This window comes from Bos taurus, chromosome 21 (genome assembly GCF_002263795.3).
Source record: "Bos taurus isolate L1 Dominette 01449 registration number 42190680 breed Hereford chromosome 21, ARS-UCD2.0, whole genome shotgun sequence".
NCBI classification, from domain to species: Eukaryota; Metazoa; Chordata; class Mammalia; order Artiodactyla; family Bovidae; genus Bos; species Bos taurus.
In genome coordinates, this window is record NC_037348.1 from 1,905,963 (window position 1) to 1,928,456 (window position 22,494).

The 22,494-nt window shown below is 38.6% G+C and overlaps 1 pseudogene; it reads right to left on the reverse strand.

Annotated features, from left to right (window-relative positions):
* Positions 1 to 274: 274 nt before the first annotated feature.
* LOC112443247 (centromere protein K-like) overlaps positions 275 to 22,494 on the reverse strand; it is a 29,765-nt pseudogene continuing 7,545 nt past the window's right edge.

The following is a 22,494-nucleotide window of genomic DNA, read 5'->3' on the forward strand; positions in this document are numbered from 1 at the left end:
AAATACTTAAAAATTTTGCTATCTTTAACATTAGATATTACTTTAATTTTAGAACCATCTTCAAATAAAATGGTCTGTCCATTATAATTTCTATAGAAATGACCTAGGCATCAAATGGAATCAAAATATTTAAAAGAAACTGTCATAAAACTTAAATGGAAAATATTGCATTAGCAATATCATAAAGCAACAAAGAATTTTAAAAGAATATTGCATAAAGTAAGGTACATTCAAAGTTTTGCAATGATTAGGTCTATAATATTTTTACTTTCATTCTTGTTCATACAGTTTAAAACAACAAAGCACTGAATTGAAAGAATCATATTAAAATTAATATGGTTACAGCATATATCATTTTAAGATTAATAAAAGATAGACTAAGTGTGTTGATTTCATGTTCTTTATTCAAGTAGTCCTCAGTGTTTCTATTATTTCTTCATAACAAACAGGATTCTTTAAGTACTATGTGAATAAAGGCCATCTTTTTACTGATGGAAGAATTCTAATCTTAGTGGGGCTGAATCTTCTAGATGTCTTAGCTTGTTATAAGGTGGCCAAAGGTAATCACTAATTTTGACATATGGATCATGTGGGACATCTAATAATCTTTTTATATGAATTGCCAACATTTCATGTTAGTGCTATCAATTATGCCATTGATTTTTTAATGTTTTTTTTTTTTTTTTTCTCTGTTTTTTATTCAAGTACCTAGTGGCTCAGATGGTAAAGAGTCTGCGTGCAATGCAGTATCCCTGGGTCGGGAAGATCACCTGCAAAAGGGTACGGCTACCTATTCCAGTATTCATGCCTGGAGAATTCCACGGACAAAGGAGCCTGGTGGGTTAGTCCATGGTGTTGCAAAGAGTAAGACACGACTTCATTTTACTTCATAGTTGCCATATAATACAGCAACAGTGTAATATATGTTACAGGTATACAATATAGTGCTTCACAATTTTTAAAGATTATGCTTTATTTATGGTTTTAAACTTTGGCCATGTCCCCCATGTTATGCAATATGTCCTTGTAGGTTATACATGATAGTTTGTGCTTCTTAATCCCATACCCCTACATTACCTCTCTCCCCTTCACTCTGCCCACTGGTAACCACTGTTTATTCTCTATATCTCTGGGTCTGCTGCTTTAAAAAATATTTATTTGACTGGACTTATTCTTAATTTTGACAAATGGGATTTTCATTGCAGCTTTCGGCCTCTGTAGTTGTGTGTGGGCTTCATTGCCCCATGACATGTGGGATATCAGTTTGCTGCTTTTTTTGTTGTTGCTATATTCACTAATTCATCATATTTTTCGGTTGCACATATAAGTGATAACATACAGTATTTGTCTTTCACTGTATTTGTTTCACTTAACATAATATCCTCTAAGTCTATCCATAGTGCTGCATATGGCAAACTTTATTCTTCTTGTGACTAATATTCCATTGTGTGTGTTTGTGTATGTATACACTCACACACATATATATTACCCATCTTTATTCATTCATTTATTGATGAACACTTATATTGCTTCCATATCTTGACTGTTATAAGTAATCCTGCCATGAACATTGGGGTGCATGTATCTTTTAGAATTAATGTTTTTGTTTTCTATGGATGTATACTTAGAAGTGGAATTGCTGGAGCATGTGTTAGCACTGTTTTTAGTTTTTGGTTTTTATTTTTAACAATCTCCAAATTGTTTTCCATACTACTTCATCAATTTGCTTTCTCACTGGAATTATATGAGGGTTTTCTTTTTCAACATTCTGGCTAAGATTTGTTAGTTGTATTATTTTTGATGATAGCCATTTTGACACGTGTGAAGTGATACCTCATTTTATCTTTTGACTTGTGTTTCCCTAATGGTAAGCCATGTTGAGCATTTTTTTTATGTACCTGTTGGCCATCTTCATGTATTCTTTGGAAAAACATTTCGGTTTTCCACCCAATTTTAATCAGAGAAACCAAGGAAATAATCCTTTTACCATTACATCAAAAAGAATAAAATGCTTAATAATAACTTTATCTAAGGGGTCAAAAATCATGTACTTGGAAAACTGAATAAGACACTGAAGAAGGAAATTGAAGACAACACAAATATATGGAAAGATATATCTTCTTGGACTGGAAGAATTAATATTTTTAAAATGACCATATTACCCAAGGAAATCCCTATCAAAACACCATTTTAATGAAATCACATTCATATTAATGAAATCCCTATCAAAACACCATAAATATGTTTCACAAAACTGGAACAAATAATTTTATTTATTTATTTATTTTGGACTTCTAAGCATGTTTCTTTTTCTTTTTTTCTTTTTTTAATTTAATTTTATTTTTAAACTTTACAATATTGTATTGGTTTGCCATACATCAAAATGAATCCGCCACAGGTATACATGTGTTCCCCATCCTGAACCCTCCTCCCTCCTCCCTCCCCATACCATCCCTCTGGGTCGTCCCAGTGCACCAGCCCCATGCATCCAGTATCATGCATCAAACCTGGACTGGTGAGTCATTTCGTATATGATATTTTACATGTTTCAATGCCATTCTCCCAAATCATCCCAACCTCTGCCTCTCCTAGAGTCCAAAAGACTGTTCTATACATCAGTGTCTCTTTTGCTGTCTCGTATACAGGGTTATTGTTACCATCTTTCTAAATTCCATATATATGCGTTAGTATACTGTATTCATGTTTTTCTTTCTGGCTTACTTCACTCTGTATAATAGGCTCCAGTTTCACCCACCTCATTAGAACTGATTTAAATGTCTTCTTTTTAATGGCTGAGTAATACTCCATTGTGTATATGTACCAAGCTTTCTTATCCGTTCATCTGCTGATGGACATCTAAGTTGCTTCCATGTCCTGGCTATTATAAACAGTGCTGCGATGAACATTGGGGTACACGTGTCTCTTTCAATTCTGGTTTCCTCAGTGTATATGCCCAGCAGTGGGATTGCTGGGTCATAAGGCAGTTCTATTTCCAGTTTTTAAAGGAATCTCCACTCTGTTCTCCATAGTGGCTGTACTAGTTTGCATTCCCACCAACAGTGTAAGAGGGTTCCCTTTTCTGCACACCCTCTCCAGCATTTATTGCTTGTAGACTTTTGGATCGCAACCATTTTGACTGGAGTGAAAAGGTACCTCATAGTGGTTTTGATTTGCATTTCTCTGATAATGAGTGATGTTGAGCATCTTTTCATGTGTTTGTTAGCCATCTGTATGTCTTCTTTGAAGAAATGTCTATTTAGTTCTTTGGCCCATTTTTTGATTGGGTCATTTATGTTTCTGGAATTGAGCTGTAGGAGTTGCTTGCATATTTTTGAGATTAGTTGTTTGTCAGTTGCTTCATTTGCTATTATTTTCTCCTATTCTGAAGGCTGTCTTTTCACCTGGCTTATAATTTCCTTTGTTGTGCAGAAGCTTTTAAGTTTAATTAGGTCCCATTTGTTTATTTTTGCCTTTATTTCCAATATTCTGGGAGGTGGGTCGTAGAGGATCCTGCTGTGATTTATGTTGGAGAGTGTTTTGCCTATGTTCTCCTCTAGGAGTTTTATAGTTTCTGGTCTTACATTAAGATCTTTAATCCATTTTGAGTTTAATTTCGTGTATGGTGTTAGAAAGTGTTCTAGTTTCATCCTTTTACAAGTGGTTGACCAGTTTTCCCAGCACCACTTGTTAAAGAGATTATCTTTAATCCTTTGTATATTCTTGCCTCCTTTGTCAAAGATAAGGTGTCTATATGTGCGTGGATTTATCTCTGGGCTTTCTATTTTGTTCCATTGATCTATATTTCTGTCTTTGTGCCAGTACCATACTGTCTTGATGACTGTGGCTTTGTAGTAGAGCCTGAAGTCAGACAGGTTGATTCCTCCAGTTCCATTCTTCTTTCTCAAGATTGCTTTGGCTATTTGAGGTTTTTTGTATTTCCATACAAATTGTGAAATTATTTGTTCTAGCTCTGTGAAGAATACCGTTGGTAGCTTGATAGGGATTGCATTGAATCTGTAAATTGCTTTGGGTAGTATACTCATTTTAAATATATTGATTCTTCCAATCCATGAACAGGGTATATTTCTTCATCTATTAGTGTCCTCTTTGATTTCTTTCACCAGTGTTTTATAGTTTTATATATATATAGGTCTTTAGTTTCTTTAGGTAGATATATTCCTAAGTATTTTATTCTTTTTGTTGCAATGGTGAATGGAGTTGTTTCCTTAATTTCTCTGTCTATTTTCTCATTATTAGTGTATAGGAATGCAAGGGATTTCTGTGTGTTGATTTTATATCCTGCAACTTTACTATAGTCATTGATTAGTTCTAGTAATTTTCTGGTGGAGTCTTTAGGGTTTTCAATGTAGAGGATCATGTCATCTGCAAACAGTGAGAGTTTTACTTCTTCTTTTCCAATTTGGATTCCTTTTATTTCTTTTTCTGCTCTGATTGCTGTGGCTGAAACTTCCAAAGCTATATTGAATAGTAATGGTGAAAGTGGGCACCCTTGTCTTGTTCCTGACTTTAGAGGAAATGCTTTCAATTTTTCACCATTGAGGATAATGTTTGCTGTGGGTTTGTCATATATAGCTTTTATTATGTTGATGTATGTTCCTTCTATTCCTGCTTTCTGGAGAGTTTTTATCCTAAATGGATGTTGAATTTTGTCAAAGGCTTTCTCTGCATCTATTGAGATAATCATATGGGTTTTATTTTTCAATTTGTTAATGTGATGTATTACATTGATTGATTTGCGGATATTGAAGAATCCTAGCATCCCTGGGATAAAGTGCACTTGGTCATGGTGTATGATCTTTTTAATGTGTTGTTGGATTCTGATTGCTAGAATTTTGTTAAGGATTTTTGCATTTATGTTCATCAGTGATATTGGCCTGTAGTTTTCTTTTTTTGTGGCATCTTTGTCAGGTTTTGGTATTAGGGTGATGGTAGCCTCATAGAATGAGTTTGGAAGTTTACCTTCCTGTGCAATTTTCTGGAAGAGTTTGAGTAGGATAGGTGTTAGCTCTTCTCTAAATTTTTGGTAGAATTCAGCTGTGAAGCCGTCTGGACCTGGGCTTTTGTTTCCTGGAAGATTTCTGATTACAGTTTCAATTTCTGTGCTTGTGATGGGTCTGTTAAGATTTTCTATTTCTTCTTGGTCAAGTTTTGGAAAGTTGTACTTTTCTAAGAATTCGTCCATTTCTTCCAAGTTGTCCATTTTATTGGCATATAATTGCTGATAGTAGTCTCTTATGATCCTTTGAATTTCTGTGTTGTCTGTTGTGATGTCTCCATTTTCATTTCTAATTTTATTGATTTGATTTTTCTCCCTTTGTTTCTTGATGAATCTGGCTAATGGTTTGTCAATTTTATTTATCCTTTCAAAGAACCAGCTTTTGGCTTTGTTGATTTTTGCTATGGTCTCTTTTGTTTCTTTTGCATTTATTTCTGCCCTAATTTTTAAGAGTTATTTCCTTCTACTAACCCTGAGGTTCTTCATTTCTTCCTTTTCTAGTTGCTTTAGGTGTAGAGTTAGGTTATTTATTTGACTTTTTTCTTGTTTCTTGAGGTATGCCTGTATTGCTATGAACTTTCCCCTTAGGACTGCTTTTGCAGTGTCCCACAGGTTTTGGGTTGTTGTGTTTTCATTTTCATTTGTTTCTATGCAAATTTTGATTTCTTTTTTTATTTCTTCTGTGATTTGTTGGTTATTCAGCAGCGTGTTGTTCAGCCTCCATATGTTGGAATTTTAAATAGTTTTTCTCCTGTAATTGAGATCTAATCTTACTGCATTGTGGTCAGAAAAGATGGTTGGAATGATTTCAATTTTTTTGAATTTACCAAGGCTAGATTTATTGCCCAGGATGTGATCTATCCTGGAGAAGGTTCTGTGTGCGCTTGAGAAAAAGGTGAAATTCATTGTTTTGGGATGAAATGTTCTATAGATATCAATTAGGTCTAACTGTTCTATTGTATTGTTTAAAGTTTGTGTTTCCTTGTTAATTTTCTGTTTACTTGATCTATGCATAGGTGTGAGTGGGGTATTAAAGTCTCCCACTATTATTGTGTTATTGTTAATTTATCCTTTCATACTTGTTGGCATTTGTCTTACATATTGTGGTGCTCCTATGTTGGGTGCATATATATTTATAATTGTTATATCTTCTTCTTGGATTGATCCTTTGATCATTATGTAGTGACCTTCTTTGTCTCTTTTCACAGCCTTTGTTTTAAAGTCTATTTTTTATCTGATATGAGTATTGCTACTCCTGCTTTATTTTGGTCCCTATTTGCATGGAAAATCTTTTTCCAGCCCTTCACTTTCAGTCTGTATATGTCCCCTGTTTTGAGGTGAGTCTCTTGTAGACAACGTATGTAGGGGTCTTGTTTTTGTATCCATTCAGCCAGTCTTTGTCTTTTGGTTGAGGCATTCAACCCATTTACATTTAAGGTAATTATTGATAAGTGTGATCCCATTGCCATTTACTTTATTGTTTGGGGTTCGAATTTATACACCCTTTTTGTGTTTCCTGTCTAGAGAATATCCTTTAGTATTTGTTGGAGAGCTGCTTTGGTAGTGCTGAATTCTCTCAGCTTTTGCTTGTCTTTAAAGCTTTTGATTTCTCCTTCATATTTGAATGAGATCCTTGCTGGGTACAATAATCTGGGCTGTAGGTTATTTTCTTTCATCATTTTAAGTATGTCTTGCCATTCCCTCCTGGCTTGAAGAGTTTCTATTGAAAGATCAGCTGTTATCCTTATGGGAATTCCCTTGTGTGTTATTTGTTGTTTTTCCCTTGCTGCTTTTAATATTTGTTCTTTGTGTCTGACCTTTGTTAATTTGATTAATATGTGTCTTGGGGTGTTTTGCCTTGGGTTTATCCTGTTTGGGACTCTCTGGGTTTCTTGGACTTGAGTGATTATTTCCTTCCCATTTTAGGGAAGTTTTCAACTATTATCTCCTCAAGTATTTTCTCATGGTCTTTCTTTTTGTCTTCTTCTTCTGGGACTCCTATGATTCGAATGTTGTATCATTTAATATTATCCTGGAGGTCTCTGAGATTGTCCTCATTTCTTTTCATTCGTTTTTCTTTTTTCCTCTCTGGTTCATTTATTTCTACCATTCTATCTTCTAATTCACTAATCCTATCTTCTGCCTCTGTTATTCTATTATTTGTTGCCTCCAGAGTGTTTTTGATCTCATTTATTGCATTATTCATTATAAATTGACTCTTTTTTATTTCTTCTAGGTCCTTGTTAAACCTTTCTTGCATCTTCTCAATCCTTGTCTCCAGGCTATTTATCTGTGATTCCATTTTGATTTCAAGATTTTGGATCAATTTCACTATCATTATTTGGAATTCTTTATCAGGTAGATTCCCTATCTCTTCCTCTTTTGTTTGGTTTGGTGGGCATTTATCCTGTTCCTTTGCCTGCTGGGTATTCCTCTGTCTCTTCATCTTGTTTAAATTGCTGAGTTTGGGGTGTCCTTTCTGTATTCTGGCAGTTTGTGGAGTTCTCTTTATTGTGGCGTTTCCTCGCTGTGTGTGGGTTTGTACAGGTGGCTTGTCAAGGTTTCTTGGTTAGGGAAGCTTGTGTCAGTGTTCTGGTGGGTGGAGCTGGATTTCTTCTCTCTGGAGTGCAATGAAGTGTCCAGTAATGAGTTATGAGATGTCTATGGATTTGGAGTAACTTTGGGCAGCCTGTACATTAGAGCTCAGGGCTGTGTTCTTGTGTTGCTGGAGAATTTGCGTGGTATGTCTTGCTCTGGAACTTGTTGGCCCTTGTGTGGTGCTTGGTTTCAGTGTAGGTATGGAGGCGTTTGATGAGCTCCTGTCAATTAATGTTCCCTGGAGTCAGGAGTTCCCTGGAGTCAGGGTTTGGACTTAAGCCTCCTGCTTCCAGTTATCAGTCTTAATTTTACAGTAGTCTCAAAACTTCTCCTTCTATACAGCACCATTGATAAAACATCTAGGTTAAAGATGAAAAGTTTCTCCAGCATGAGGGTCACCCAGAGAGTTCCACAGCGTTACATGGAGAAGAGAAGAGGGACGAGGGAGTTAGGTGTGACCCAAATGAGATGAGGTGGAATCCATAGAGGAGAGAGCAGGCTAGCCAGTAATCACTTCCTTATGTGCACTCCACAACTGGACCGCTCAGAGATGTTCATGGAGTTATACAGAGAAGAGAAGAGGGAGGAAGGAGACAGAGGTGGCCAGGAGGATAAAAAGGGGGAATGAAAAGGAGAGAGACAGATCCAGCCAGTACTCAGTTCCCTAAGTGTTCTTGACCTTCTGGAACACACAGAAATTCACAGAGTTGGGTAGAGTAGAGAGGGGTTAGGGAGGAGACACAGGTGACCTGGTGGAGAAAAAGGAGAGTCCAAAGGGTGAGAGAGCAGTCAAGCCAGTAATCTCGCTCCCAAGTACAAAATAGATATTGAAGATTGGGTTCTTAAGGGTACAAAATTGGTAACAAATACCTAAAAGCAAAAGTTAAAAATCTAGTGTAAAGTTTGGAATTTCAGAAATACAATGTTAAAGAAAAGAAGAAGAGAAAGAGAGAAAAAAAAGTCTCAAAAATTATTTTTTTAAAAAAAGGTACAAAATTGATAACAAATACTAAAAAGCTAAAATTAAAAAGCTACAGTAGAGTTTGGAATTTCAAAAATACAATGTTAAAGAAAAGAAGAAGAAAAAAAAGAAAGAGAAAAAGAAAAAAAAACAAGGTCACAAAAATTATAAAAAATATATATATGAAGTTTGCTTTTTTAAAAAAATAGGGTCTTTTTTTTTTTTTTTGCAAAGTAATAGTAGGTTATAAAAGTGAAAATTAAAGGAGTAATAGAGGACTTAAAATTTTTTTTAAAAATTAAAAAAAAAAAAGAAAGAATGATCATAAAAATAGTTAAAATATATCTAGGTCTTTCTCTGGTGTTGTGGGTATTGTGGGGTCAGTTCATTTTTGGCTAGTTCCTTGGTCCGACTTATATTTCTCAAGATCTATAGGTCACTTCCTATGTAGTCGGTACTAACGACAGGGTTTTAATCTATTGCCTGTCACTTCCCTCTGTTATAGCTTCTTCTGTTTGCTGGTCTCTTCAGTGTCTGATTTCCGCTTTTTTTTTTTTTTAGGCTCACTTGTTCAGTCGCCCTGTGGGGAGGGAGGGACGCTGCAAACAAACAACACTGGCGTGTGCTCGCAGTGCCTCATTCACACTGGGCCTGCCCCCACTCACGGCGCGTGTAGCGTCCCTGCCCGCTCTGCTCAGGCTCTAGGTTGCTCCGCCGGGAACCATCCGAGGCCGGCCCTGTGGTGCCTGCACCTCCCAGGTCTAAGCAGCTCAGGTTCCGGCACTCAGGTAGTCCTCAGAGGTGCAGACTCGATTGGGCCTGCGTTTTGTGCCCTTCCCAGGTCCGAGCAGCTCAGGTGATGAGGTGTTTGGTGAGCATGGTTGCTGCAACTTATTGCCTCCCCGCCACTCGGTTTTCTGGGTATACAACCAGCACACCTTCTCAGGCGGATGTTGACAGTCCAGAACCCCAAGAAGTCTTAGTTAGCAAAGAAGCCTGCTTACAGTTTGTAGATAATGTCTCTCTGGGGCTGCGATTGCCCCCTTCCGGATCTGACTGCCTGTCACCGGAGGGGGATGGTCTGCAGCCGGCTATCTCTGTTCAGTCTTTTGTTCCGTGTGCGGGCCTGGTGGTGTCTTAAGTTAGGGCTGGCTTTTCACGTGGTAGATATCCCACAATCTGGTTTGCTAGCCCAAATTAGTTCACTCAGATAGTGCTCAGGGCATTCAGGCCAGATCCTTACTCTGAGCGATGCAGCCTGCTGCGTGCCTCCCTGCCCAGCCCCCACTTGCTAGTGGCAGGTGCGGGTGTCTGCGCTGCTTCTCCACTGGGGGAGTTACCATTGGGCTCATAATCTGTGGGTTTTAATTCTTTACTTATTTTTCCTCCCTGTTATGTTGCCCTCTGTGCTTCCAAGGCTTGGCACAGATTCAGCAGTGAGAGTGTTTCCTAGTGTTTGGAAACTTCTCTCTTTTTAAGACTCCCTTCCCAGGACGGAGCTCCGTCCCTCCCTCTTTTGCCTCTTTTTTTGTCTTTTATATTTTTTCCTACCTCCTTTCGAAGAGAATGGGCTGCTTTTCTGGGTGCCTGATGTCCTCTGCCAGAATTCAGAAGTTGTTTTGTGGAATTTACTCGGCGTTTAAATGTTCTTTTGATGAATTTGTAGGGGATAAAGTGGTCTCCCCATCCTATTCCTCCACCATCTTAGCTCCTCCTCCCAATAATTTTAAAATATATATAGAAACACAAAAGACCCCAAGTAACCAAAACAATATTGAGAAAGAACAGAGCTGGAGGAATCAAGTTCCCTGACTTCATCCTATACTATGAAGCTACAGTAATCAAAACAGTGTGGTACTGGCACAAAAACCAATGCATAGTTCAATGGAACAGAATAGAGAGCCCAGAAATAAACCCAGGCACTTATGGTCAATTAATATATGACAAAGGAGGCATGAATGGACAATGTTTCTCTTTTTCAATTTTTTTTCTGGGTTCCAAAACCACTGCAGATAGTGATTGCAGCTATGAAATTAAAAGACGCTTACTCCTTGGAAAGAAAGTTATTACCAACCTAGACAGCATATTAAAAAGCAGAGACATTACTTTGTCAACAAAGTTCTGTCTAGTCAAGGCTATGGTTTTTCCAGTGGTCATGTATGGATGTGAGAGTTGGACTATAAAAAAAGCTGAGCACCAAAGAACTGATGCTTTTGAACTGTGGTGTTGGAGAAGACTCTTGAGAGGCCCTTGGACTGCAAGGAGATCCAACCAGTCCATCCTAAAGGATATCAGTCCTGGGTGTTCATTGGAAGGATTGATGTTGAAGCTGAAACTCCAGTACTTTGGCCACCTGATGCAAAGAACTGACTCAGGTCAAAAGACCCTGATGCTGGGAGGGATTAGGGGCAGGAGGAGAAGTGGACGACAGAGGATGAAATGGCTGGATGGCATCACCAACTCGATGGACATGGGTTTGGGTGGGCTCTGGGAATTGGTGATGGACAGGGAGGCCTGGCATGCTGCAGTTCATGGGATCGCAAAGAGTCAGACATGACTGAGTGACTGAACTGAATGGAACTTATTTATTTTAATTAGAGGCTAATTACTTGACAATATTGTAGTGGTTTTTGCCATACATTGACATGAAATCAGCGGGTGTAAATGTGTTCCCCATCCTGAACCCCACTCCTAACTCCCTCCCCATCCCATCCCTCAGGGTCATCTCGGTGCAAAGTCCTGAGCACCTTGTCTCATGCATTGAACCTGGACTGGTGATCTGTTTCACATATGGTAATATGCATGTTTCAGTGCTATTCTCTCAAATCATCCCACCCTCGCCTTCTCCCACAGAGTCCAACAGTCTGTTCTTTACATCTGTGTCTCTTTTGCTGTCTCACATATAGGGTCATTGTTACCATCTTTCTAAATTCCATATGTATGTGCTAATATACTGTATTGGTGTTTTTCTTTCTGACTTACCTCACTCTGTATAATAGGCTCCAGTTTCATCCACCTCATTAGGATTGATTCAAATGCATTCTTTTTAATAGCTGAGTAATACTCCATTGTGTATATGTACCACAGCTTTCTTATACATTTGTCTGTCAGTGGATATCTAGGTTGCTTCCATGTCCTGGCTATTGTAAACAGTTCTGCAATGAACATTGGTGTATACATGTCTCTCAATTCTGGTTTCCTCAGTGTATGCCCAGCAGTGGGATTTCTGGGTCATATGGCAGTTCTATTTCCAGTTGTTTAAGGAGTCTCCACACTGTTCTCCATAGTGGCTGTACTAGTTTGCATTCCCACCAACAGTGTAAGAGGGTTCCCTTTTCTGCACACCCTCTCCAGCATTTATTGTTTGTAGACTTTTTGATAGCAGCCACTCTGACTGGCATGAGATGGTACCTCATTGTGGTTTTGATTTGCATTTCTCTGATAATGAGTAATGTTGAGCATCTTTTCATGTGTTTGTTAGCCATCTGTGTGTCTTCTTAGGACAAATGTCTGTTTAGTTCTTTGGCCCATTTTTTGATTGGTTGTTTATTTTTCTGGAATTGAGCTGCAGGAGTTGCTTGTGTATTTTTGAGATTAATTCTTTGTCAGTTGCTTCATTTGCTATTACTTTCTCCCATTCTGAAGGCTGTCTTTCCACCTTGCATATAGTTTCCTTCGTTGTGCAAGAGCTTTTAAGTTTAATTAGGTCCCATTTGTTTATTTTTGCTTTTATTTCCATTACTCTGGGAGGTGGGTCATAGAGGATCCTGTTGTGATTTATGTCGGAGAGTGTTTTGCCTATGTTTTCCTCTAGGAGTTTTATAGTTTGTGGTCTTATGTTTAGATCTTTAATTCATTTTGAGTTTATTTTTGTGTTTGGTGTTAGAAAGTGTTCTAGTTTCATTCTTTTACAAGTGGTTAACCAGTTTTCCCAGCACCACTTGTTAAAGAGATTGTCTTTTCTCCATTGTATATTCTTCCTTCCTGTGTCAAAGATAAGGTGTCCATAGGTGTGTGGATTTATCTCTGGGCTCTCTATTTTGTTCCATTGATCTATATTTCTGTCTTTGTGCCAGTACCATACTGTCTTAATGACCGTAGCTTTCTGGTAGAGCCTGAAGTCAGGCAGGTTGATTCCTCCAGTTCCATTCTTCTTTCTCAAGATTGCTTTGGCTATTCCAGATTTTTTGTATTTCCATATAAATTGTGGAATTATTTGTTCTAGTTCTGTGAAAAGTACCATTGGTAGCTTGATAGGGATTGCATTGAATCTGTGGTTTGCTTTGGGTATATACTCATTTTCACTATATTGATTCTTCTGATCCATGAACATGGTATATTTCTCCATCTATTTGTGTCCTCTTTGACTTCTTTCACCAGTGTTTTATAGTGTTCGATATATAGGTCTTTTGTTTCTTTAGATATATTCCTAAATATTTTATTCTTTTCATTGCAATGGTGAATGGAATTGTTTCCTTAATTTCTCTATTTTCTCATTGTTAGTGTATAGGAATGTAAGGGATTTCTATGTGTTAATTTTATATCCTGCAAATTTACTATAGTCATTGATTAGCTCTAGTTATTTTCTGGCGGTGTCTTTAGGGTTTTCTATGTACAGTATCATGTCATCTGCAAACAATGAGAGTTTTACTTCTTCTTTTCCAATCTGGATTCCTGTTATTTCTTTTTCTGCTCTGATGGCTGTGGCTAAAATTTCCAAAACTGTGTTGAATAGTGGTGGTGAGAGTGGGCAGCCTTGTCTTGTTTCTGACTTTAGGGGAAATGCTTTCAATTTTTCACCATTGAGGATAATGTTTGTTGTGGGTTTATCATATATGGCTTTTATTATGTTGAGGTATGTTCCTTCTATGCCTGCTTTCTGGAAGGTTTTTATCCTAAATGGATGTTGAATTTTGTCAAAGGCTTTCTCTGTATCTATTGAGATAATCATATGGTTTTTATTTTTCATGTTAATGTGGTATATTATGTTGATTGATTTGCAGATGTTCAAGAATCCTTGCATCCCTGAGATAAAGCCCACTTGGTCATGATGTATGATGTTTTCAATATGTTGTTGGATTCTGTTTGCTAGAATTTTGTCAAGGATTTTTGCATCTATGTTCATCAGTGATATTGGCCTGTAGTTTTCTTTTTTGTGGCATCTTTGTCTGATTTTGGTATTAGGGTGATGGTGGCCTCATAGAATGTGTTTGGCAGTTTACCTTCCTCTGAACTTTTCTGGAAGAATTTGAGTAGGATAGGTGTTAGCTCTTCTCTAAATTTTTGGTAGAATTCAGCTGTGAAGCCGTCTGGACCTGGGCTTTTGTTTGCTGGAAGATTTTTGATTACAGTTTCAATTTCCATGCTTGTGATGGGTCTATTAAGATTTTCTGTTTCATCCTGGTTCAGTTTTGGAAACTTATACTCTTCTAAGAATTCGTCCATTTCTTCCAAGTTGTCCATTTTATTGGCATATAGTTGCTGATAATAGTCTCTTATGATCCTTTGTTTTTCTGTGTTGTCTGTTGTGATTTCTCCATTTACATTTCTAATTTTGTTGATTTTGTTCTTCTGCCTTTTTTTCTTGATGAGTCTGGCTAATGGTTTGTCTGTTTTTTTATATACTCAAAGAGCCAGCTTTTAGTTTTGTTGATTTTTGCTATAGTTTCCTTTGTTTCTTTTTCATTTACTTCTGCCCAAATTTTTATAATTTCTTTCCTTCTACTAACCCTGGGGTTCTTCATTTCTTCTTTTTATATTTGCTTGAGGTGTAAAGTTAGGTTATTTACTTGATTTTTCTCTTGTCTTTTTCAATCTTCTATCAATTATAAGAAAATGGTCTTCTAGAAACTCACGCAAGGTAATTAAGAGTTTTTCTTTATATTCTTTTTTATTAAATGTTTTCAGCTTATTAAATTTTCTCAACTCAGAAAAATATGTCACTATGTGATGTTTCATTGTTGAGTTAATTAAGAGATTCCAGTATCTGTTTCTGTATATCCGATCACTGTTTTAACTTTTATCTTTTCATTTTTTGAATAGTAGACAGTACCATTGCTATATCATGCCTTAATTTTTGGAATTCTTCCTAATATTACCAGGCAGAACAGCTTCATTCAGTGGAATAAACAGGACTTTCTTTCTGACATTGACTAAATCCAGTGGTGGTGAAACATTTCACTTACATAATTTGTAATAACTGAGCATTTGAATCAGTGAATGTCTCAGTTCCAACAAGTGATAGTTTATTCGGACGTTTTCCCATATTATTTATTTCTTCACATTCTTTAATAAGTTCTTCAGCATCTGTAGTATCTTCCACATCTGTGTGCTTAGTCACTCAGTCATGTCTGACTCTTTGAAACCCCATGACTCCTGTCCTTGGTATCCTCAGGCAAGAATACTGAGGTGGGCAACCCACTGCACATCTATAGTACAGTCTGTATCTATATCTTGTTGATTCAGTGCCTTGTGCTTGTGATTTTCTTAATTTTATGATAATTTTAAAAAGGTCTGAGATCTTGAGGAAGTCCTTCAAACATCTGAGCATCAGTTTTGTTATCACTCTATTCAGAGAATGTGCTAGAGAATAAATGGTACTTGAAGGTAAGCCTTCAAGTTAATTGGTTTCCTGAGTTCCCCACCCCTTTGTCTTGCCCTCCCAACCAGAGGGGTTTTGGAGCTGTCATTGATGCAGGAGCTATAGAAGAATGGCACTTGGGGAAAAAAAGAATGGCACTTGAGGCCTGGCTGGAATTTGAGTATTAAGGTTTGTATATGCAATTCCAACATGTGGGAAAATTTCCCCTACAGCCATCAAGCAGTTGTCTGACACCAGATAGCAATTGTCTGACACCAGACACTGAAATTCAATTCAAATCTGATGTTATCTAACTAGAGATAGTATCAGATTTCACAGGTTAAGGGCTCAGCCCTACAAACTGCCCCTCCTGCTTCAGATACCAATTGCAAGTTCAGGTTATCTCCTGTGTCTCTCACCAACTGGCTAAAAATCAGAGCTTCCTATGACCACTTGGATTCAATTAATTTGTTAGAAAGGCTCACAGGACTTATAAAACTGTTTTACTCACTATATTACCAGTTTATTACAAAGCACATTAAAAGTTAGGAATCAGCAGCTACAGGAACAGATACCACGTGCAAGGTCCTGATCAAAGGGACTCTGTCCCTGTGGAGAGTGGGCCCATCACTGTGGTGTATGAAATATTTCTAGTTCACAAACCTAGAAGTTCTCCAAACCCATCCTTTTGTTTTTAATGGAATCTTCATTACCTATGTATGGTTAATTAAATCACTGGCCACTGAAGACTGATTCCATTTTCAGCCCTCTCTCCTCCTCAGAGGTCAGGGGATGGTATTGAAAGTGCCACCTCCCTTATCACTTGCTTATCTTGGCAACCAAGCCAGCCCTCATTCTTCCCTACCTTCTAAAATCACCTTATTAGCATAACAAAAAACACCATTTTTACTCTCAGCACAAGAAATTGCAAGGGTTTTATAGGAGCTCTGCGCCAAGAAAAGGGAGATATCTTATTCTAAGTTGCAATATCACAAGTATCCAATTCCCTAGTGTTGCAGGAAAGAGAGTAGGACTAGAGAGCATGATTACATCCCAGGTTGTGTCTGAGTCCCTGGGACAGCTGCCAAATGTGGGTTCTGGGCTCCTTACAGGAAAGAATTCAAGAGTGAGCCACAGTAGGGGGAAAGAAGATTTATTCAGGGAGATAAACACTCCATAGACAGAGTGTGGACCATCTTCAAAGGCAAGGGTCACCAGGGTATGGCGTTATGGGGCTATTAGTTTTTATAGGATTGGGTAAGTGTATAGGCTAATGAGTAAAAGGATTATCCTAACTATTTGCGAAAGGGATGGGGGTTTCTAGAAACTGGGGATGGAGAAGCTCTATACAGTCAACAAAAACAAGACTGGGAGCTGACCGTGGCTCAGATCATGAACTCCTTATTACCAAATTCAGACTTAAATTGAAGAAAGTAGGGAAAACCACTAGACCATTCAGGTATGACCTAAATCAAATCCCTTATGATTATACAGTGGAAGTGAGAAATAGATTTAAGGGCCTAGATCTGATAGACAGAGTGCCTGATGAACTATGGAATGAGGTTAATGACATTGTACAGGAGACAGGGATCAAGACCATCCCCATGGAAAAGAAATGTAAAAAAGCAAAATGGCTGTCTGGGGAGGCTTTACAAATACCTGTGAAAAGAGAAGTGAAAAGCAAAGGAGAAAAGGAAAGATGTAAGCATCTGAATGCAGAGTTTCAGAGAATAAAAAGAGATAAAAAGCCTTTCTTAGCGATCAATGCAAAGAAATAGAGGAAAACAACAGAATGGGAAAGACTAGAGATCTCTTCAAGAAAATTAGAGATACCAAGGGAACATTTCATGCAAAGATGGGCTCCATAAAGGACAGAAATGGTATGGACCTAACAGAAGCAGAAGATATTAAGAAGAGATGGCAAGAATACACAGAAGAACTATACAAAAAAGATCTTCACGACCCAGATAATCACGATGGTGTGATCACTGACCTAGAGCCAGACATCCTGGAATGTGAAGTCAAGTGGGCCTTAGAAAGCATCACTATGAACAAAGCTAGTGGAGGTGATGGAATTCCAGTTGAGCTCTTTCAAATTCTGAAAGATGATGCTGTGAAAGTGCTGCACTCAGTATGCCAGCCAATTTGGAAAACTCAGCAGTGGCCACAGGACTGGAAAAGGTCAGTTTTCATTCCAATCCCAAAGAAAGGCACTGCCAAAGAATGCTCAAACTACCACACAGTTGCACTCATCTCACATGCTAGTAAAGTAATGCTCAAAATTCTCCAAGCCAGGCTTCAGCAATACATGAACCGTGAACTTCCTGATGTTCAAGCTGGATTTAGAAAAGGCAGAGGAACCAGAGATCAAATTGCCAACACCTGCTGGACAATAGAAAAAGCAAGAGAGTTCCAGAAAAACATCTCTGCTTTATTGACTATGCCAAAGCCTTTGACTCTGTGGATCACAACAAATTCTGGAAAATTCTGAAAGAGATGGGAATACCAGACCACCTGACCTGCCTCTTGAGAAATCTGTATGCAGGTCAGGAAGCAACAGTTAGAACTGGACATGGAACAACAGACTGGTTCCAAATAAGAAAAGGAGTACAGCAAGGCTGTATATTGTCACCCTGTTTATTTTACTTATATGCAGAGTACATCATGAGAAACGCTGGACTGGAAGAAGCACAAGCTGGAATCAAGATTGCCGGGAGAAATATCAATAACCTCAGATATGCAGATGACACCACCCTTATGGCAGAAAGTGAAGAAGAACTAAAAAGCCTCTTGATGAAAGTGAAAGTGGAGAGTGAAAAAGTTGGCTTAAAGCTGAACGAAGAAAAAAAGCTAAAGAAAACGAAGATCATGGCATCTGGTCCCATCACTTCATGGGAAATAGATGGGGAATCAGTGGAAACAGTGTCAGACTTTATTTTGGGGGGCTCAAAAATCACTGCAGATGGTGACTGCAGCCATGAAATTCAAAGACGCTTACTCCTTGGAAGGAAAGTTATGACCAACCTAGACAGCATATTGAAAAGCAGAGACATTACTTTGCCAACAAAGGTCCGTCTAGTCAAGGCTATGGTTTTTCCTGTGGTCATGTATGGATGTGAGAGTTGGACTGTGAAGAAGGCTGAGCACTGAAGAATTGATGCTTTTGAACTGTGGTTTTGGAGAAGACTCTTGAGAATCCCTTGGAATGCAAGGAGATCCAACCAGTCCATTCTGAAGGAGATCAGCCCTGGGATTTCTTTGGAAGGAATGATGCTAAAGCTGAAACTCCAGTACTTTGGCCACCTCATGCGAAGAGTTGACTCATTGGAAAAGACTCTGATGCCGGGAGGGATTGGGGGCAGGAGGAGAAGGGGACGACAGAGGATGAGATGGCTGGATGGCATCACTGATTTGATGGACATGAGTCTGAGTGAACTCCTGGAGTTGGTGATGGACAGGGAGGCCTGGCATGCTGTGATTCATGGGGTCGCAAAGAGTCGGACACGACTGAGTGACTGAACTGAACTAATCCACTTTTTGGCCTTTTATCAGATCAGATCAGATCAGATCAGTGATGCACAATATGAAAGTTGCAAGTTTTGTTTTAATATTTATTTTTATTGATTGCTTCACAATATTGCTTTGATTTCTGTTATACATCAATATGAATTAATCATAGGTGTATATATGTCCCCTCCCTCTTGAATATCCCTCCCACGTCCCACCCATTCCCAGCCCTCTAGGTTACTATAGAGTCCCAGTTTGAGTTCTCCGAGGCATATAGCAAATTCCCATTTGCTATCTATTTACATATGTTAGTATATATGCATCCATGCTATTCTCTTCATTTGTTTCAACCTCTCCCTCATTTCCCCCACCCCTGTCCATAAGTCTGTTCTCTATGTCTTTGTCTCCATTGCTGCTCTCTGAAAAGTTTAGTCAGTAACATCGGTCTGGATTCCACATACATGCATTAATATATTATACTTCTTTTCTCTTTCTGACTTACTTCACTCTGTGTAATAGGCTGTAGGCTCATCTACCTCATTAGAACTGACTCAAATGTGTTCATTTTTATGGCTGAGTACTATTTCATTGTGTATATGTACCACATCTTCTTTATCCATTCATCTTCCAGGCCTTGGCTATTCTAAATAGTGTTGCAATTCTAAATAGTATTGCAAAGATACTCCGATGTATCTTTTTCAGTTTTGGTTTCTTCAGGGTATATGCCTAGAAGTGGAATTGCTGGGTCATATGGTTTTATTTATAGTTTTTTAAAGAATCTCCATTCTGAAGGAGATCAGCCCTCGGATTTCTTTGGAAGGGATGATGCTGAAGCTGAAACTCCAGTACTTCAGCCACCTCATGTGAAGAGTTGACTCATTGGAAAAGACTCTGATGCTGGGAGCTACTGGGGGCAGGAGGAGAAGGGGACGATAGAGGATGAGATGGCTGGATGGCATCACTGACTCAATGCACGTGAGTCTGAGTGAATTCCAGGTGTTGGTGATGGACAGGGAGGCCTGGTGTGCTGCGATTCATGGGGTCACAAAGAGTCAGACACGACTGAGTGACTGAACTGAAGGAATCTCCATACTATCTTCCACAGTGACTATATCAATTTACATTCCCACCAGCAGTGTAGGAGTGTTCCCTTTTCTCCATACCCTCTCCAGCACTTGTTGTTTGTGGATTTTTTGGCTATGGCCATTCTGTCTGGTGCTAGGATTCTTTAATAAATGCAGATCAATCAGTGTTATACACCATATTAACAACTTGAAAGCTAAAAACCATACTATAATTTCAATAGGTGCAGAAAAAGCTTTTGAAAAAATTCAGCACCCATTTATGATAAAAGCTCTTCAAAAAATTGGCATAGAAGGAACCTACTTTAACATAATAAAAGCCATATACCACAAGCCCAGAGCAAACATTACTCTAAATGGTGAAAAAACTGAAAAGGATTCCCTCTAAGATCAGGAATAAGACAAGGGTACCCACTCTCACCACTATTATTTAATATAGTTTTGGAAGTCCTAGCTGTGGCAATCAAAGAGAAAGAAATAAGAGGAATCCATATTGAAAAGGAAGAAGTATAACTCTCACTATTTGCAGATGACATGATATGTTACTTAGAAAAACCTACAGATACCATCAGAAAATTGTGTTAAGCTTTGTTTGGGCCAAAATGAGGACTGCAGCCTAGGAGGCAACACCTCAGATAGCTCTGAGAGACTGCTTCAAAGAGGCAATGGAAAGAAAGTCAATATATAAGGTTTTGGTGAAGGTGGAGTTCAATACAATTAAGGCCTCATTTTACAAAAGTTTTTCTGCTAGTCACAAGGATCTGATATTACCATGAAGAGAATTAGTGCTTTTCTAGATATCAGTCAGTTCAGCTGCACAGTCGTGTCTGACTCTTTGTGACTCCATGGACTGCAGCACGCCAGGTTTCCCTGTCCATCACCAACTCCCGGAGCTTGCTCAACTCATGTTCATTGAGTCAGTGATGCCATCCAACCATCCTATCCTCTGTCATCCCCTTCTCCTCCTGCTTTTAATGTTTTCCAGCTGACAAGGCAATGGCACCCCACTCCAGTACTCTTGCTTGGAAAATCCCATGGATGGGGGAGCCTCGTAGGCTGCAGCCCATGGGGTCGCTAAGATTCAGACACGACTGAGCGACTTCACTTTCACTTTTCACTTTCATGCATTGGAGAAGGAAATGGCAACCCACTCTAGTGTTCTTGCCTGGAGAATCCCAGGGATGAGGGAGCCTGGTGGGCTGCCATCTATGGGGTCACACAGAGTCGGACACGACTGAAGCAACTTAGCAGCAGCAGCAGGGTCTTTTCCAGTGAGTCACGTCTTTGCATCAGGTGGCCAAATTATTGAAGTTTCAGCTTCAGCATCAGTCCTTCCAATGAATATTCAGGACTGATCTTTAGGATGGACTGTTTGGATCTCCTTGCAATTCAAGGAACTCTCAGGAGTCTTCTCCAACACCACAGTTCAGAAGCATCAATTCTTTGGTGCTCAGCTTTCTTTATAGTTCAACTCTCACATCCAAACATGACTACTGGAAAAACCAAAGCTTTGACTAGATGAACCTTTGTTGGAAGAGTGATGTCTCTGCTTTTTAATATGCTGTCTAGGTTGGTCATAGCTTTTCTTCTAAGGAGCAAGCATCTTTGAATTCACAGCTGTAGTCACCACCTGCAAAGATTTTGGAGCCAAAAATAAATAAAGTCTGTCACTGTTTCCATTGTTTCCCCATCTATTTGTCATGAAGAGATGGGACCAGATGCCATGATCTTAGTTTTCTGAATGTTGAGTTTTAAGCCAACTTTTTCACTCTCCTCTTTCACTTTCATCAAGAGGTTCTTTAGTTCTTCATTTTCTGCCATAAAGGTGGTGTCATCTGTATATGTGATGTTATTGATATTTCTCCTGGCAATCTTGATTCCAGCTTGCACTTCATCCAACCTGGCATTTCTCATGATGTACTCTGCATGTAAGTTAAATAACGGAGAAGGCAATGGCACCCCACTCCAGTACTCTTGCCTGGAAAATCCCATGGACAGAGGAGCCTGGTGGGCTGCAGTCCATGGGGTCACTAAGAGTCAGACAGGACTAAGCGACTTCACTTTCACTTTTCACTTTCATTCATTGGAGAAGGAAATGGCAACCCACTCCAGTGTTCTTTCCTGGAGAGGGTGACAATATACTGCCTTGATGTACTCCTTTCCCAATTTGGAACCAGTCTGTTGTTCCATGTCTAGTTCTAACTGTTGCTTCTTGACCTGCATACAGATTTGTCAAGAGGCATGTCAGGTGGTCTGGTATTCCCATCTCTTTCAGAATTTTCCAGAATTTGTTGTGATCCACAGAGTCAAAGGCTTTGGCATAGTCAATAAAACAGAAGTAGATGTTTCTCTGGAACTCTCTTGGTTTTTCTATGATCCAACGAATGTTGGCAATTTGATCTCTGGTTCAATGCAATGGTATCTGAAAATTTGCCCCCAAATAAGGTTAGGTGTTAGAAAGCTCATTTTGCTTTTGAGAAAAGTATACTATGGATATTCACTCTTTGGGACTAAGGCAAAGATATATTATAAATTGTGTGGCTTATATTCTTTCTCCCTTTTGCACTCTTCCTGCTCTTTCCCATTCAAGATTCTCATCAGTGGCCTCTAAGTTGTGTAATTAACGAACCACTTGCTGAAAGATACATTTACTTATATTCTATGATTTTGTGTAAAATGTCTCTAAGAATTAGGTACAGCTTAATATGCCTTTTGGCATCAAGATCTGGGAGACCAAGTTTGGTGCTTT